General features: G+C 41.7%; 2 pseudogenes; one reads left to right on the forward strand and one right to left on the reverse strand.

Annotated features, from left to right (window-relative positions):
• Positions 1 to 1,073: 1,073 nt before the first annotated feature.
• Positions 1,074 to 7,644, reverse strand: LOC112621619 (annotated as a pseudogene).
• A 1,136-nt stretch (positions 7,645 to 8,780) lies between these two features.
• LOC112621239 lies at positions 8,781 to 10,133 on the forward strand (annotated as a pseudogene).
• Positions 10,134 to 17,039: the final 6,906 nt, after the last annotated feature.

Below are 17,039 nucleotides of genomic sequence, written 5' to 3' on the forward strand. Positions count from 1 at the left end.
CTCATTTGGTCAAGTGTGTAGCTTAACTCCAATTTTGTGGTTGTTGTTGATTTACTGTCAGAATGAGCTGTTCTTTCCTCAGAGTGTTGAGGTACTCTACTATTAATATATTGCAGTTTTCTCTCTGTTTAGATCTACTAATGTTTGCTTTATGTACTCATGTGCTCTTGTTTTGAGTATATATTTATAATTGTTATATTTTATTGCTAGATTGACTCCCTTTTTTAGACAGGGAAAAGAAATTTTTTTAATTACAAACTCAATTCATTTGGTGTATTTCAAAGGTGCAATACTTTTCTTCATTTATCAGTGAGAGAAGTTAGAAATTAACTTCCCCAAAAAATCAGCAAATGGCAAACAAATGTCCTTGAAAGTCACAATCACATATAGTGTGTCCTAGAAAAGAGGAGGGGCAAGACAGGCTTCACCCACTTTCAGGAGTTTCATCCAATACTGGATCTACTCCAGGGTGGGGAGAAAAGGCAACTTTCAAAAAGGAGCATGTTACTAAATGAGGCATTTACTCTACTCCTTCCTAAGAGCACCAGATGAGGAACATGTTTTCTAAACTAGATCTAGGAAGTGGAAGGTGGAATCAATCCATCCTCCTCCCCTTAAGGGCTATCCACTGGTTAATGAATTAAAAAAAACAGGACTAAAAAACAAACCCCACACACAGTCCTTGAAAAAAAGAGGAGAAAAACAAAAAAAGCCAAAACACTAAGATGTCCCAGATTACTCTCCAGAGTGGAACCAGGGAGCAGCTTCAACAATTCCAGTTAGTCTGTATGCCTTACTTTTAAACAAACAAAAAAATATTTTTTCAAGCTACAAAACCAAAACTAGTACTAATCACTTTTCTGACAATACACAATTACTCAAAGTCACCTAGTCCTGGGAGGGGGAAGGGGCCATACCTATGGCCGTGTCTCACATGAGTGTATGTGGGTAGGTGCAGGGCATTTGCCATTATTGCAAAAATGAACTTTAATTTTTAATCTTTAGTTTGATTTGAACACTGCTTTTAGTATGATGCCAACACCAGCTGGGCAGAAAGGGCTCTGGAGAGATGTTCATAGCAGCACACACCTGCGACTCTTCTTTGGTTCTGGAGGCTCCAGGGCAGCCAAAATTGCTTTGTCAAACACATTCTTTAGGCCTTTCTGTGTGAGTGCGGAACACTCCACATACCTTACAGCCTTCAGGTCACGGACCAGCTTTTCAGCAGTCTCTGGAGTGACAGGCTTCTGTTTGTTCTTGGAAAGTTTCTCAACAGTAGAGGGGTCATCTCTGAGGCCAATTTGGATCCCAACAAGCAAAAAAGGAGTCTTTGGACAGTGGCGAGTTATCTCAGGCACCCACTTTGCTTTCGCGTTTTCAAATGAAGGTGGAGAGACCACTGAAAAACAGACTAGAAATACATCTGTCTGTGGATAACTCAGTAGCAGTAATCTGTCATAATCCTCTTGCCCTGCAGTATCAAAAAGCCCAAGAGTATATGGGTCTCCACCAATCATAACTGACTGCATAATTGTCAAAAACAGTAGGCACATGTTCCAATGGAAATTTGTTTGTTGTGTAGGATATCAGGAGACTTGTTTTACCAACAGCATCATCGTCCACAACAACACACTTAATTTTCTGTATTGCTGAAATAGTTTTGTATCCACCTTAAATATTTAAAATCTGATGTTGACCTCAGCTTCTCCACTGGGGTGTTCGAAATTGACCCCTTTATCATTATATAGTGACCTCCTTTATCTTTTTACATTTTACTTGTGGTCTATTTTATATGATATAAATATTGCTACACCTGCTCTTTTTTGGTTTCCATTCGCATGGAATTTTTTCTCATCCTGTCATTTTCAGTTTATACGTGTCTTTATTGATGAAATGGGTTCATTGTAGGCAGTGTGTATATTCTTTATTCATTCATCCACTCAATGTCTTTCAATTGAAGAAATCAGTTCATTCTTTTGATAAATAAGTACTGATAAATAAGTACTATTGTCATTTCGTGACTTGTATCTTTGTTGTTTTGTAACTCCTCTCTTTCTCACTGTCTCTTCTTTGTGGTTAATTTTCTATGGTACTGTGTTTTAATTTGTTGCTTTTTATTTTCAGTGTATTTATTAGAACATTTTGTTCTGTGATTATGAAGATTACAAAAATATCTTAAAGTGATTACTTTAATCACAAAATAATATAAACAAAGAAAAAAACTAAGAAAGCTCTACACTTCCCCACATTTTGAATTTCATTGTGTCACTTTATGTATCTTTGTATTTCTTCTCTCTTAACAGGTTCTGTAGCTACTTTTGTTTTTGATAGATTTGTTTTTAGTCATCATACTAAAATGATAAGTGGACTTCATACTACAGTTACAATTACAAAATTTTGAGTTTGTCTGTGAGCTTATTATTACCACTGGTTTTTATAACTTTGTATGTTTTTTTTTTGTACATTTATGTTTTTCTCTTTCAGACTGAAGAAGTTCTTTTGGCATTTCTTGTTAGAGGGGTCTGATGGGATGCATTCTCTTAACTTTCGTTTGTCTGAGAAAGACTATCTCCCCTTCATGTTTGAAGGATAGCTTTGCTGGGTACAGTATCCGCAGTTGACAATTTTAGTCTTTCAGTACTTTACATATACTCCCACTCTCTCCTGGGTTGGACAGTTGCCATTTAGAAGTCTGTTGCCAGTCAGATTGGAGCTCCTTTATATTATTCACTCATTTTCCCTTGCTGCTTTTAGTATTTTATTTGTCTTAGATCTTTGAGGGTTTTATTATCCTATGTCCTAGGGTAATCTTATTTGGCTTTACTCTGTCTGGTGATCTCTGACCTTCTTAAACTTATACTTGGAGATTTATATCTTTCTCAAATTTTGGAAAGTTTTCTGTTATTATTTCTTTGAACAGACTTTCATTTTTTTCCTCTTTTTCTTTTTTGGGAAGGAGTCTCACTCTATCACCCAGGCTGGAGTGCAGAGGCATGATCTCAGCTCACTGCAACCTCTGACTCCCAGGTTCAAGCAATTATTTTGCCTCAGCCTCCTAAGTGGCTGGGATTACAGCTGCGCACCACCACACCCGGCTAATTTTTGTAATTTTAGTAGAGACAAGGTTTCACCATGTTGGTCAGGCTGGTCTTGAACTCCTGACCTTCAGTGATCCACCTGTCTCAGCCTCCCAAAATGCTGGGATTACAGGCATGAGCCACTGCACCCTGCCTCTTTGAATAAATTTCTATTCCTTGCTTTTGCTCAGCTTCCTCTTGAATATCAGTAATTCTGAGATTTACTATTTCGATATGATTGTCTATATCTTACAGGCTTTCTTTACTACTTTTCATTCTTTTCTTTTATCTCATCTGACTGTGTATTTTCCATCAGCCTGTCTTTAAGCTCACTGATTTCTTCCTCTGCTTGATTCATCTGCCATTGAGAGCCGCTCATGAATTTTTGTTCAGTCGATATACTTCTTAGTTTTAGGATTTCCATTTGATGTTTTTAAAAAATAATTTCAATCTTTTCCTTAAATTTCTCTGATAAATTTCTGTATTGCTTTTCTGTATTATTTTGTGTATCACTGAGTTTCCTTAAAAATATGATTTTGGGGGCTGGGCGCAGTGGCTCACACCATAATCCCAGCACTTTGGGAGGCTGAGGCGGGCAGATCACGAGGTCAGGAGTTCGAGACCAGCCTTGCTAAAATGGTGAAACCCCGTCTCTACTAAAAAAATACAAAAGTTCGCTGGGTGTGGTGGCGGGTGCCTGTAATCCCAGGTACTCGGGAGGCTGAGGGAGGAGAATCACTTGAACTCAGGAGGCAGAGGTTGCAGTGAGCCGAGATCATGCTATTGCACTCTAGCCTGGGTGACAAGAGCAAGACTCCATCTCAAAAAAAAAATAATAATAATATTTTGGGTTCTTGACCAGAGAGCCTAACTATCACTGTTTAGTTAGTGTTGGCCAGTGGCTTCTTGCTTTGTCCACTCGGGAAGATTATGATTTTTTTGTCTGCTGTTTTCTCTTATGAATGTACATCTATGTGTCTGCATTAAAGGATTAGTTATTCATTCAAATCTTCTCTATCTGGCTTGTTTTATTTTGTATTGGGTGTGTTTGTTAGAGATTGTTTGCAATTTACCTTGAATATCCTTTTTGCTATGTCACTGCCTCCTTTTTGGCACTAGATGGCACCTTAATCCCTGGTTTGCCTCAGCTCTAGCAACCATTCAGAGCACTTGTGCCAGATGAGGGGGCTCCTAAAGGGAATACCAGGGAAACTTGGCAAGGCTAGCTAGGGATTTGTGATCTGAGAACCTATGAAACACAGCTCCTACAGCATGGTGTCACTGAACAGCCACTGTGATTTGGCATCTCCTTTGGCTAAATAGCTACATTTCCCAGGCTGGGGATACCTGTTACCTAATCTCTTTGTTTCTGGGTGTCCTCAGGAGTTTTTCTTCCCTTAAGGCACTGGCTATACTTCTTGTGGGTGTCTTCTGTCTGGAATCCCAAGATGGCGGGAAAGCTGGTTGTCGTCCTGAATCTTCTTTTTCTTCACCTTTTTTTTTTTTTTTTGGTCTAGTAAGCTTTAATAGGTGAAAAATTTTCTGCACACTTGGTGTCCGGCAGATGTGTGCTAGGATGTCAGGAATATAAAAGTCTTACTCCTCTATATCTGCATGGATTTTTTCACTTCTCCATTACTTCAGTAACTATCTTATTTGCATATTTGAGTTCTGTGATATTGCTGATGATAATCTTGGTGCTTTGAATTTGTTTAAGGTTTTCTGTCAGTCAGGAAGTGGAAACCAGCTTGCTTCTACTCAGCCTTTTTGGTGATGTCACTGTCCTTATGAATTTTGAAAGCTTTACTGTGAAGGATGTTATATAAGTAACATGTAGTAAGGTATTTGTAGATACATACTTAAAATATATTTCTTTTTATTTTTAACTGAGATGGAGTCTCGCTCTGTCACCCAGGCTGGAGTGCAGTGGCGTGATCTCGGCTCACTGCAAACTCCACCTCCCGGGTTCATGCCATTCTCCTGCCTCAGCCTCCCAAGTAGCTGGGACTACAGGTGCCCGCCACCATGCCTGGCTAATTTTTTTGTATTTTTTAGTAGAGACGGGGTTTCACCATGTTAGCGAGGATGGTCTCGATCTCCTGATCTCATGATCCACCTGCCTCGGCCTCCCAAAGTGCTGGGATTACAAGCGTGAGCCACCGCACCCAGCCCTTAAAAGATATTTCTAAGATGTTGTTGATAAAATGAATTTGTAAATGTATTAATTTAGTGATTTCAAGTGTTTACCCAATTGCAAATATATAATAAAATGTTTAAATATGTTTCTTTAAAGAAGTTCCTTACTATATATCTTAAAATCTTTGTTGTGAAGAGTGTTCTTTTAGTAAGGGGATATGTAGTGTGAGGTTGTAGACACTTATATTAAAGATAATTCTAATAATGCTATTTATTAGATGAGTTGGTAACTATGTTAACTCATTGAATGTAAGTGCTTACCACATGATAAAGCATGCAATAATATGTTTAAACATGTTTTAAAAGATGCTTTTGTTATTCATTTTAAGAGCTTTGTAATGAAGAGTGTTATTTCAGTGAGTGGATGTAATACTATGCAGGGAATAGTTAGTAGACACACGCCTAAAAGATGATCTAAGAATGTCATTGATAAAATGAGTTGGTGACTATGTTAATTCAGTGAATGCAAGCAAGTATTACCAAACTGGAATGTATGTAATAAAGTGTTTAAACATGGTTCTTTAAAGATTTTTCTTACCACACATTTTATTTTATTTATATATATACATATATATATATATATATATTTTTTTTTTTTTCTTTTTTTGAGATGGAGTCTCATTCCGCCACCCAGGCAGGAGTGCAATGGTGCAATCTTGGCTCACTGCAACTTCCTCTGCCCCCCAGGTTCAAGTGATTCTCCTGCCTCAGCCTCCTGAGTAGCTGGGACTACAGGTAGGTGCCATCAGGCCCAGTTAATCTTCTTTGTACTTTTAGTAGAGACGGGGTTTCACCATATTGGCCAGGCTAGTCTTGAACTCGTGACCTCAGGTGATCTTCCCACCTCAGCCTCCTGAAGTGCTGGGATTACAGGTGTGAGCCACGGTGCCCGGCCTCTTTCCATGCATTTTAAAAGCTTTGTTCTGAAAATTGTTACATCAGTGAGTGAATGTGGCTCACTGTAACATGTTTATAAGCATATGCTTAAAAGATGATTCTAAAAATGTTACTGATTAGTTGATAATGGTGTTAATTCAATGAATGTATTAATTAAATGCAAGTGTTTACCAAATTATAAAGTATGTAACGAAGTCCTTAAACATGCTTATTTATAGATTTTTAAAATTATGCATTTAAAAATCTTTCTTGTGAAGAGTGTTATATTAGAGAGTACATCTAATATTTCACTACATACACCTACTCACTAGGTTTGCAGGCACATGTTCAGAAGATAAAACTGATAACGTCACTTAAAATATATGTTGTTAACTGGATTAATTCAGGGAATTTAAGTGTTTAATAAGCTATCATATATGTGTAAAGCGTTTAAGCTTTTTTTTTTTTTTTTTTTGAGACAGAGTCTCACTCTGTCACCCAGGCTGGAGTGCAGTGTGCAATCATGGCTAGCTGCAGCCTCTGCCTCCTGGATTCAAGCAATTCTCCTGCCTCAGCCTCCTATAGATGGGACTATAGGTGACCACCACTACACCCCGCTAATTTTTGTATTTTTAATAGAGATGGGGTTTCACCACGTTGGCCAGGCTGGTCTGAAATTTCTGACCTGAGGTGATCTGCCCCACCTCGGTCTCCCAAAGTGTTAGGATTACAGGTGGGAGCCACCCTACCATGGCCAGCCAAGCATATTTTTTTAAAGATGTTTCTTACCATTGCATTTTGGGTAAGAAACATTCTATGGCAAAAAGCTTTTATTTTAATGAGTGGATCTAACGTATGTAATGTATGTAGTGAGGTGTTTATATGTTGAAAGATAAATCTAAGAATGCTACTTAAAAGATGTGTTGTTTTACTGTATTCAGTAAATTTACTGTATTCAGTAAATTTAAGTGTTTACCAAGCTGTATAGTATGTAATAATGTGTTTCAATATGCTTCTTTAAAGATATTTGTTACCAGAGAGGGTGATGTCAACAATTTGTTAGAATAGAAACTATCTCACTCTACTTGCTTCCATAAAAATTCAACTAACAATTTTCCACAGATTAGAATACCTTTGTAAATATCCCAGAACTTGGAAGTGAATCTGAGACGTCTTCTCGAACTACAGACCAAGAGCCACACATAAGTGTACGAGGAATGATTTCACTTCGACCAAGTTGCTCCTCTCCCCAAACTACACAGTGATATACACAGTGTTTTCCAGTAACCATGTTATATTTTCAGAGGGAGAAAAAAATTGGAGGTGAATATTTAGCTATCCCATTATTCTGGGACCATTCACAGGAGACACTACCTTGTCTCACCTCATGGGACATATTGGAGGATATTAGAGGAGCTGGTCCTACCCTAGCCTACCTGTTTTTCCAGCCCAGTACCATCTTATCTCACCAATACTCACACTGACCCCAGGGCATCCTGAAGGCTCAGATCTAGCCTTTCTTCCTCTTTGCAGAAAGACCTTTCTCTACCCAGATATACAGGGACATCATTTTATACACTTACCTTAGGTGTTCTAAGGAAAAGCACCTACCCTGATCGACACCTCTGTGAAAGTAAACAACTCTCCCAGTGGAAGGTGACAGAATTCGGGCTGCTCTGATTAAAATTCTCTGGCTTAGTGCTTGCTGTAGGTGTAGCGTCACATAGAAATTGCAGGGAAAGATTACTGTTGCCTTTTTGGTTCCCTTCCCTGCCAGTAGGTGAAAAGCTAGCCCTATGGCCTTTAGTATAACTATAAGCGCAACTGCGTGTGTGTGTGTGTGTGTGTCTGTGTGTGTGTTTGCATTATGTTTATTACATGCATATTTATACAAATATGTATTTATGTATGTATGCATAAATGTATATTTTTGTGTTATTACATATAAGATCTATATTTTATTATTTATAATCTATATGAATTTTTTCTTGCTTGCATGCAAAGGCACCACCACAAACTGGCAGACAGTGCTACAATGTTGTATGTATAAATATTTGTATTTTGATTTCTATTTATTTATATGTTGATGATATATTTGTAAATGTTTCCTATTTCATTTAAAATGTATGCATTTATGTGTATGTATATATTAATTTCCAGTTATGGTTTTACTTGTGCCCTGTATGCTTAAACATTCCAGACTGATCGATTGTGCTACATTGTTTCCTGAGACTACCGATTCCAAAACCCCGAGATCCTGCTGAGGCTTTTTCTGGTCTAAGTGGGAAGATGCGGCTACACATTGGACTTCACGTGTCAGGGCCATCTCTTCCCTTGGCATTTAGAATAAGTTCACTTCTCCTATAGGAGGGAGCAGAGAAAGTTGGCTGACTGTTTCAGGGCAAACGAAGGAACCAAATGTCTATGGAACCTGGTAATATTAGGCAGTCTTCCATTCAAGTCCTATTTGGACACCGTCTCTCTGAGATTTTAAGAACAGAAAAGCTCTCAGAGCCTTCCTGCCACGGTGCTCGCACCTCACTGCTCCAACCTCTGGGGCGCATTCCATCCTTTCAGCCCGCGACTAGCAGAGAAAAAAATTACGTATTTTCTTGCTCCATACACACCTTGTGGCGAGCAAAAAAATTACATTTTAACCATGAGGGAAATTGTGCACATCCAAGCCAGTCACTGTGGCAACCAGATCGGTGCCAAGTTCTGGGAGGTGATCAGTGATGAACATGGCATCGACCCACCAGCACCTACCACAGGGACAGCGACCTGCAGCTGGACCGCATCTCCGTGTACTACAATGAAGCCACAGGTGGCAAATATGTTCCTCGTGCCATCCTGGTGGATCTAGAACCTGGGATCTAGAACCTGTTTACTCAGGTCATTTTGGCCAGATCTTTAGACCAGACAACTTTCTTTTTGATCTGTCTGGGGCAGGCAACAACTGGGCCAAAGGCCACTACACACAGAGAGCCAAACTGGTTTATTGGTTCCTGGATGTGGTATGGAAGGAGGCGGAGAGCTGTGACTGCCTGCAGGGCTTCCAGCTGACCCACTCACTTGGCTGGGACACAGGCTCTGGAATCGGCACTCTCCTTATCAGCAAGATCCAAGAAGAGTATCCTGACTGCTTCATGAACACCTTCAGTGTGGTACCTTCCTACAAGGTATATGACACTGCGGTCGAGCCCTACAATTCTCCATCCATCAGTTGGTAGAGAACACCGATGAGACCTATTGCATTGACAACGAGGCCCTCTAGGATATCTGCTTCCACACTCTGAAGCTGACCACACCAACCGACTGGGATCTGAACTACCTCGTCTCAGCCACCATGAGAGGTGTCACCGCCTGCCTCCACTTCCCTGGCCAGCTCAGTGCTGACCTCCACAAGTTGGCAGTCAATATGGTTCCCTTCCCATGTCTCGATTTCTTTATGCCTGCCTTTGCCCCTTTCACCAGCCGTGGAAGCCAGTAGTAACAAGCTCTCACAGTGCCCAAACTCACCCAGCAGGTCTTCGATGCCAAAAACATGATGGCTCCCTGTGACCCCCGCCACGGCCGATACCTCACCATGGCTGCTGTCTCCCGTGGTCGGATGTCCATGAAGGAGGTCGATGAGCAGATGCTCAACATGCAGAACAAGAAGAGCAGCTACTTTGTGGAATGGATCCCCAACAACATCAAGACAGCTGTCTGTGACAGCCACCTCATGGCCTCAAGATGGCTCTCACCTTCATCAGTAACAGCACTGGCATCCAGGAGCTCTTCAAGCGCATCTTGGAGCAGTTCACTGCCATGTTCCACCACAAGGCCTTCCTCCACTGGTACACAGGTGAGGGCACGGACGAGATGGAGTTCACTGAGGCTGACAGCAACACGAACGACCTCATCACTGAGTATCAGCAGTACCAGGACGCTACCACAGAAGAGGAGGAGGATTTCAGTAAGGAGGCTGAAGAAGAGGCCTAAGGCAGAGGCCCCCCATCACCCCAGGCTTCTCAGTTCCCCTTAGTTGTCTTACTCAACTGCCCCTTTCCTCTCCCTCAGAATTTGTGTTTGCTGTTTCTATCTTGTGTTTTGTTTTTTTCTCTTCTGGGGGGTCATGAATGGTGCCTGGCACATAGTAGGTGCTCAATAAACACTTGTTTGTTGAAAAAAAAAAAAAGAACAGAAAAGATGCAGAAGTTTTTTGGCTTATATGGCCATACACTTCTCAGAATACCCTTGATGACCTAAAGGTTGGTCGGACACTGACCAGTGCTTCTGAACCAGGGCTACATGCCTGGCTCAGAAACTCCAGGCCCTCTGTAGCTTTCTGGCTTGTGCATGCGCAGTTCTTATCTGCCATGACGGACTCATCTCACCTACTCTAGTTTGAGCAGAGGCATCATTCATTCACCTGGGGTGGCAGGGCCCAACAGTCTGCCTCTAACCTAGTTTTCTTTTTCTAACAGCTACTTTAGCATCCAGAAGTGTTTGTCAAGCCAGACATCTGTATTTCTTGCTTCTGAAACTTGTGGAGGAGGCCTCAGACACCTGGCTTTTCGGGTGTCTCTGATTCAGAGATTCTTTAGTACTGCCCTGTAGGGTTCTCTAGAATCAGCTGGAAACAGCCAGAATAGAATTACTCAAGCCTTTGGCTTCTGGGGCCATTTTCCTGGTTCTGAAAAGCTTCCAGTGTCTCACATTTCAGTTCAACCCTGGCCTGGTGTTGCTCTGGCCTGATATCATCTTATCCCAGCACATCCTCGGGTCCCGATCTAGCCTTTCCAACTCTCTGTGAAAAGCTTTTCCTTCACAGAGTGAAGTGTCATACTGGGACACCATTGGAGGCACCCACCTCAGATGTTCCAAAGAAGGGCACCTATCCTGATCAAGAGGTTGTCTAGAAGCGGACAGTTTTCCCACTGTTGGGTGATGCTGCTTGGGCTGGATCTGGTTTGTCTCTGGCCTGGTGTGTGCCATTAGTGTAGGGTCACATGAAACCTGCATGGAAAGACTTCTGTGTCTTTCTGGCTTCTTTTATTGCCAATAGGTGATGAGACAACCTTATGGCATCTAGTTTAGATGTAAGTGCATCTGTGTGCGTTTCAGTGTGCCTGTGTATTTCTCTGCACTATATGTATCTTATACATATATTTTATATACACATATACGTTTATTATGTATATATCTGTCATTATAGGTAATAGCTATGTTTATTTTTAAATATACATTTATGAAAAAATATGTTTTTATTTCTCTTGTATGGAGAAATACCACCACCAACCGGCAGACCACTCTATAACACTGTATATATAAATACCTCTATTTTAATTTTATTCATTTATGTGTTGTGTATATTCACATATGGTACCTATTTCTTCATACACAAAAGTATATGCATTTATGCATGTGTATATATATTTGTTTGCCGTTTTATCTTTGCTTGTGTGTCATGTATGGGTGAAACACTTTAGACTGACCAATTATGCTATACCGTTTCTTGAGATCAGTGACTTCAAAACACTGAGATCTCACTGAGCGTTGTTTTCTCAGTCGTGTAAAAGATGTAGCTGTTTATTTGACTTCAGATGTGAAGGCCATTTCATCCTTTGCCATTTGAGAGAAATCCTCCTCCTGCCCTAGGAGAGCAAAGAGAGAACTGACTGGCTGTTTCACGTCAAATAAGAAAGCCAAAAGCCTATGGGACGTGGTAGTTCTTTTATTTCACGTCCTATTTGGTCACTACCTCTCTGAGCTTCTAAGAACAAGAGAGATGGGGTATTTTTTGGCTTATGTGGCCATACAGTTCTTAGCCTACTCTTAGTGACCCCACAGCTAGATAGAAAGCTAACATTGCTTTTGGCCCAAGACCACATGCATGGTCTAGGGCCTCAGAGCTTTCCTTAGGTTCCTGAATTACACACAAGCACAACTCATATCGCCATGATGGACCTACTTTACTTCACAAACTGGGCCCTATTTTGGGGACAAGCATGATTCATTCATCTGGTGTGACAGGGTCCAACAGTCTGCCTCCCCTTCACTACTGATGTTTACTCTTTGTCATTCTCCATCCACTGTACCCACCCCCCACTCCTTAAGGGCAGCTATCAATTTCCAACTGCCCATGCTGAATTTGGAGAGAGCCCCATCTCTCTTCCCCATTGTAAGACTCACATACAGTGATCCCTGTAACTATCAGAATGGCTCTGAATAAAGTCTTCCTTGCCACGTTTTAAAAGGGCCATAGAATCATTTTTTAACACGTGGTAAAATTTATGGGATTTTTGGTCTTTTTTATTTTTTTAAACCACAGGAAAAATGCTGTGAAATTTTTAGAGAGGTCAAAATGATAGAGACAGAAAGAGAAATAGTGGTTGCCAGGGAGTGGGTGGGGGCAAGGAGGAAAGAGTTGGAAGAATGGGGCGTTATTATTCAATGCTTACAATTTTTTGGCTTTACAAGGTGAAAAGAGGAATGCAGATGGTGGTGATGGTGGCATAACATTGTAATTGAAGACAGTGCATTTTATGTGTATTTCACCACAATTTTATAAAATCAAAAATAAATAATTAAAAACATTAGTACACACAATTACATAAACCAAGATACTTCTTGCAGCAATAGGTGTATGACAAAATAATTGGCAACCCTAAACATGTTTGAAAACAGAATAATAATTGAATATACACAATTTGACAGCCTCTCTATCCCTTCACCACTTATTTTGCCAAAACAACTTGTCATTCCAGAGTGCCTTCTATTGGGTTTGTTCATGTTTGTCTATCTGCCAATTTTTGGTGGTGAAGAGGCAGATGAAATCACTCCAGCAGGCTACTGCCATGCATGAGTGAAATGCATGGTGCATCTATACTAAAGTAGAACAAAAGTACTGGTGCCTTAGAAGTCACATAATTTTCTTAGAATAAATTAAGCTTTCTCATGGAGAAAGGGGGTATATCCGCAAATGACCAAAGCAGAGGTTCTCCTACCATCACCCCTTCCCTGTCCCCCTCTCAGGCCAAAGTCATGAGAGAAAGACCCAGAGGTATGTGAGAAGGTACTTCCAGAATAAGTCTCATCTCTTCCTCACATAACCTTGCCACTGTGACCATTTGCCCAAAATACCAAATTATGCTTCTCTTCTGAAAGATTTTCTGTAGAATGGGGCCTAGCTCACCAAGTAAGAGAAAACTCCTAGCCTAGGCTCCCCAATTGATTTGCTTCAGCAAATCTGTTCAAACGCACCCCATTCTATTGCTTCATTCAAATGCAGAAAACTCTCATCTTGTCAGAGCTGATGACATCTATGGTCTAGGGCTTAAAAACTTCATTTCACAATCCCTCCCATAGGCTGAGGCTTTCACACTGCAGAGAACAGGAGAGGAGTGTGTGTGTAAGAAACTCCATCTGTCTGGGGCAAAATATCACTCCCCTACTTTTCCTAACTCAGGAAACGCCACTACGCCCTTTGAGAACCATTACTGTGGAGGTTAACATCTTACTCTGTGTCCTCCTGAGGTGGCTCAGTGAAAGGGGGATACTAAATTGACCTTTGCGGTGAGTGGAGTGATAGAGACCCAGACCTAGCAGGGTTTAGTTTTGAACCATACACCCTTGGTTTTGGGTTTAACATACTCCTTGCTGCAACACTCTGTTCTAGGTGCATGTTTTTACCATTCATCTTGAGGATTCATGATGTATTCTCACTCTCTCATGCACATCCATGGGTAATCCTCAGCTGCATTTCACTCATGCATGGCAGTCGCCTGCTGGAGTGATTTCATATGCCTCTTCACCACCAAAAATAGGCAGATGGATGAACATGAACAAACCCAGTAAAGGCACCCTGGAATGACAAGTTGCTTTGGCAAAATAAGTGGTGAAGGGCTAGAGAGGCTGTCAAATTGTGACAAATTATGGCAAATTGTGACTCTAGGTTGTGATCCAGGCTTAATTTAAGAATTAATTCTTAAGAAATCAGAATACAGTGGGAGGGGCCAAGATGGCTGACTAGAAACAGCTGCAGTTGGAGGCTCCCAGGAAGAATGAAAACAGCAAGTGAATCCTGCACCAGCAACTGAGGTATCCAGGCTCTCTCACTGGGACTGACTAGGTAGTTGGCATGGCCCATGGAGAGTGAGAAAAAGCAAGGTGGTGCAATGGCTCACCCGGGAGCCACATGGGGCAAGGGGATCTTCCACCCACAGCCAAGGGAGACGGTTAGTGATCATGATACCCTGCCAGGGAAACTACACTTTTTCCACAGATCTGTGTAACCTGTGGACCAGGAGATACCTCCTGTGAGCCCACATCACTGGGGACTTGGGTTCCAAACACAGAGCTGTGCAGATTCTCAGAGGCCACTCAGCTGGAGACTGCTAGGAACGACCAAGTGTCCTGGTGAAGGGGTGGCCATTATCACGGCAGCTGCCTGCTACTGAAGATGACTGAGCTCCCTCAGAGGAGGGGTGACAGCCATCACTGCAGCTCCAGTCTGCCATTTTCCCCTGCTGGTGCTGGGACATGGGGTAGTTTGGACCCAGGAGGAATTTCCCACAATGCAGCACAACAGCTGTGGCAGATTGTGGCCAGACTGCCTCTTTAGGCCAGATTCTGATCCATCCCTCCTTACAGAGTGGGGCCTCCCTGCAGAATTTTAGCAGCTCCAGCCAGGGGTTTAGGGATAGAACTCTGACCTCCTTGGGACTGAGCCTTGTGGGGAGGGGCAGCCATGGTCTCCATGGATCAGCAGATTTCGTATTTCTCCCTGCTGGCTCTGAGGAATCTGGGCAGTACAGATGAGTGGGATCTCCCCAGTGTAGTGCAGCTCTTCCAACAAGGGGCAGCCAGAGTGCTTCCTTAAGCAGGTCCCTGGTCCCATGCCTCTTGACTAGGTGAGACCCCCAGCAGGGGTTGTCAGACACCTTACACAACAGCATTCCCACTGGCATCAGGTAGGTGCACCTCTGGGACAGAGATCCCAGAGGAAGGGGCAGGTAGTTATCTTTGCTGTTCTGCAGCATCCACTAGTGACACCTCCAGGTGTGGGAGGGACCCAGGTGAACAGGGTCTGGAGCGGACCCCCAGCAAACCACAGCAGCCCTATGGAAGAGGGGCCTGACTATTAAAAGAAAAACAAAAACAACAACAACAGCATCAACACAAAAGTCCCCCAAAAAACTCCAACTGAAGGTCAGCAGCCACAAAGATCAAAGCTAGATAAACTCATGAAGATGAAAAAGAATCAACAAAAAAATGTTAAAAACTCAAAAAGCCAGAATGCCTCTTTTCCTCCAAATGATTACACCACCACTCCAACAAGGGCACAGAACTGGGTAGAGGTTGAGATAGATGAATTGACAGAAGTAGGCTTCCGAAAGTGGTTAATAATGAACTTCACTGAGCTAAAAGAGCATATTCTAACCTAATGCAAAAATGCTAAGAAGCACGATAAAACATTACAGAAGCTGCTAACCAGAATAACCAGTTTGGAGAGGAACGTAAACAACCTGATGGAGCTGAAAAACACAACGTGAGAACTTCACAATGCAACACAAGTATCAATAATAGAATAGAATAGACCAAGCAGAGGAAAGAATTTGAGAGCCTGAAGACCATTTTGCTGAAATAGGACAGACAGAGAAGATTAGAGAAAAAAGAATGATAAGGAACAAACAAGACCTCTGAGGACTATGGGATTATGTAAAAGGACCAAACCTACAACTGATTGGGATACCTGAAAGACACAGGGAGAACGGAACCAAGTTGGAAAACATACTTCAGGATATCATCCAGGAGAATTTCCCCAAGCAAGCGAGGCCAACATTTAAATTTAGGAAATCCAGAGAACCCCAGTAAGATACTCCATGAGAAGATCAATCCCAAAACACACAATCATCAGATTCTCCCAGGTTGAAATAAAGAAAAAAATGTTAAGAGCAGCCAGAGAGAAAGGCCAGGTCAACTACAAAGGGGAGCCCATCAGACTAACAGCAGATCTCTCAGCAGAAACCTACAAGCCAGAAGGGATTAGAGGCCGGCCAGGCACAATTGCTCAAGCCTGTAATCCCAGCACTTTGGGAGGCCGAGGTGGGTGGATCATGAGGTCAGGAGATTGAGACCATCCTGGCCAACATGGTGAAACCCTGTCTCTACTAAGATACAAAAAGTTAGCTGGGCGTGGTGGTGAACACCTGTAGTCCCAGCTACTCGGGAGGCTGAGGCAGGAGAATCGCTTGAACCCAGAAGGCAGAGGTTGCAGTGAGCTGAGATCATGCCACTGTACTCCAGCCTGGCAACAGAGCAAGACTCCATCTCAAAAAAAAAAAAAAAAAAAAAAAAGATTGGAGACCAATATTTAACATTCTTAAAGAAAAAAATCTCCAGCCCAGAATTTCATATCTGACCAAACTAAGCTTCAGAAGTGAAGGATAAATAAAATCTTTTTCATACAAGCAAATGCTGAGGGAATTTGTCACCACCAGGTCTGCCTTGCAAGAGCTCCTGAAGGAAGCACTAAATATGGAAAGGAAAAACCAGTAGCAGCCACTGTAAAAACACACTGAAGCACAGGGACCAATGACACTATGAAGCAATAACATTAACAAGTCTGCAAAATTACCAGCTAGCATCATGATGACAGAATCAAATTCACACATAACAATATTAACTTTAAGTGCAAATGGGCTAAATGCCCCAGTTGAAAGACACAGAATGGCAACCTAGATGAAGCGTCAAGACACATTAGTGTGCTGTACACAAGAGATATATCTCATGCAAAGACACACATAGGCTCAAAACAACGAAATGGAGAAAAATTTACAAAGCAAATAAAAAACACCGAAAAGCAGAGGTTGCAATCCTAGTTTCTCATGTAACAGACTTTAA

Source organism: Theropithecus gelada, chromosome 3, assembly GCF_003255815.1.
Source record: "Theropithecus gelada isolate Dixy chromosome 3, Tgel_1.0, whole genome shotgun sequence".
NCBI classification, from domain to species: Eukaryota; Metazoa; Chordata; class Mammalia; order Primates; family Cercopithecidae; genus Theropithecus; species Theropithecus gelada.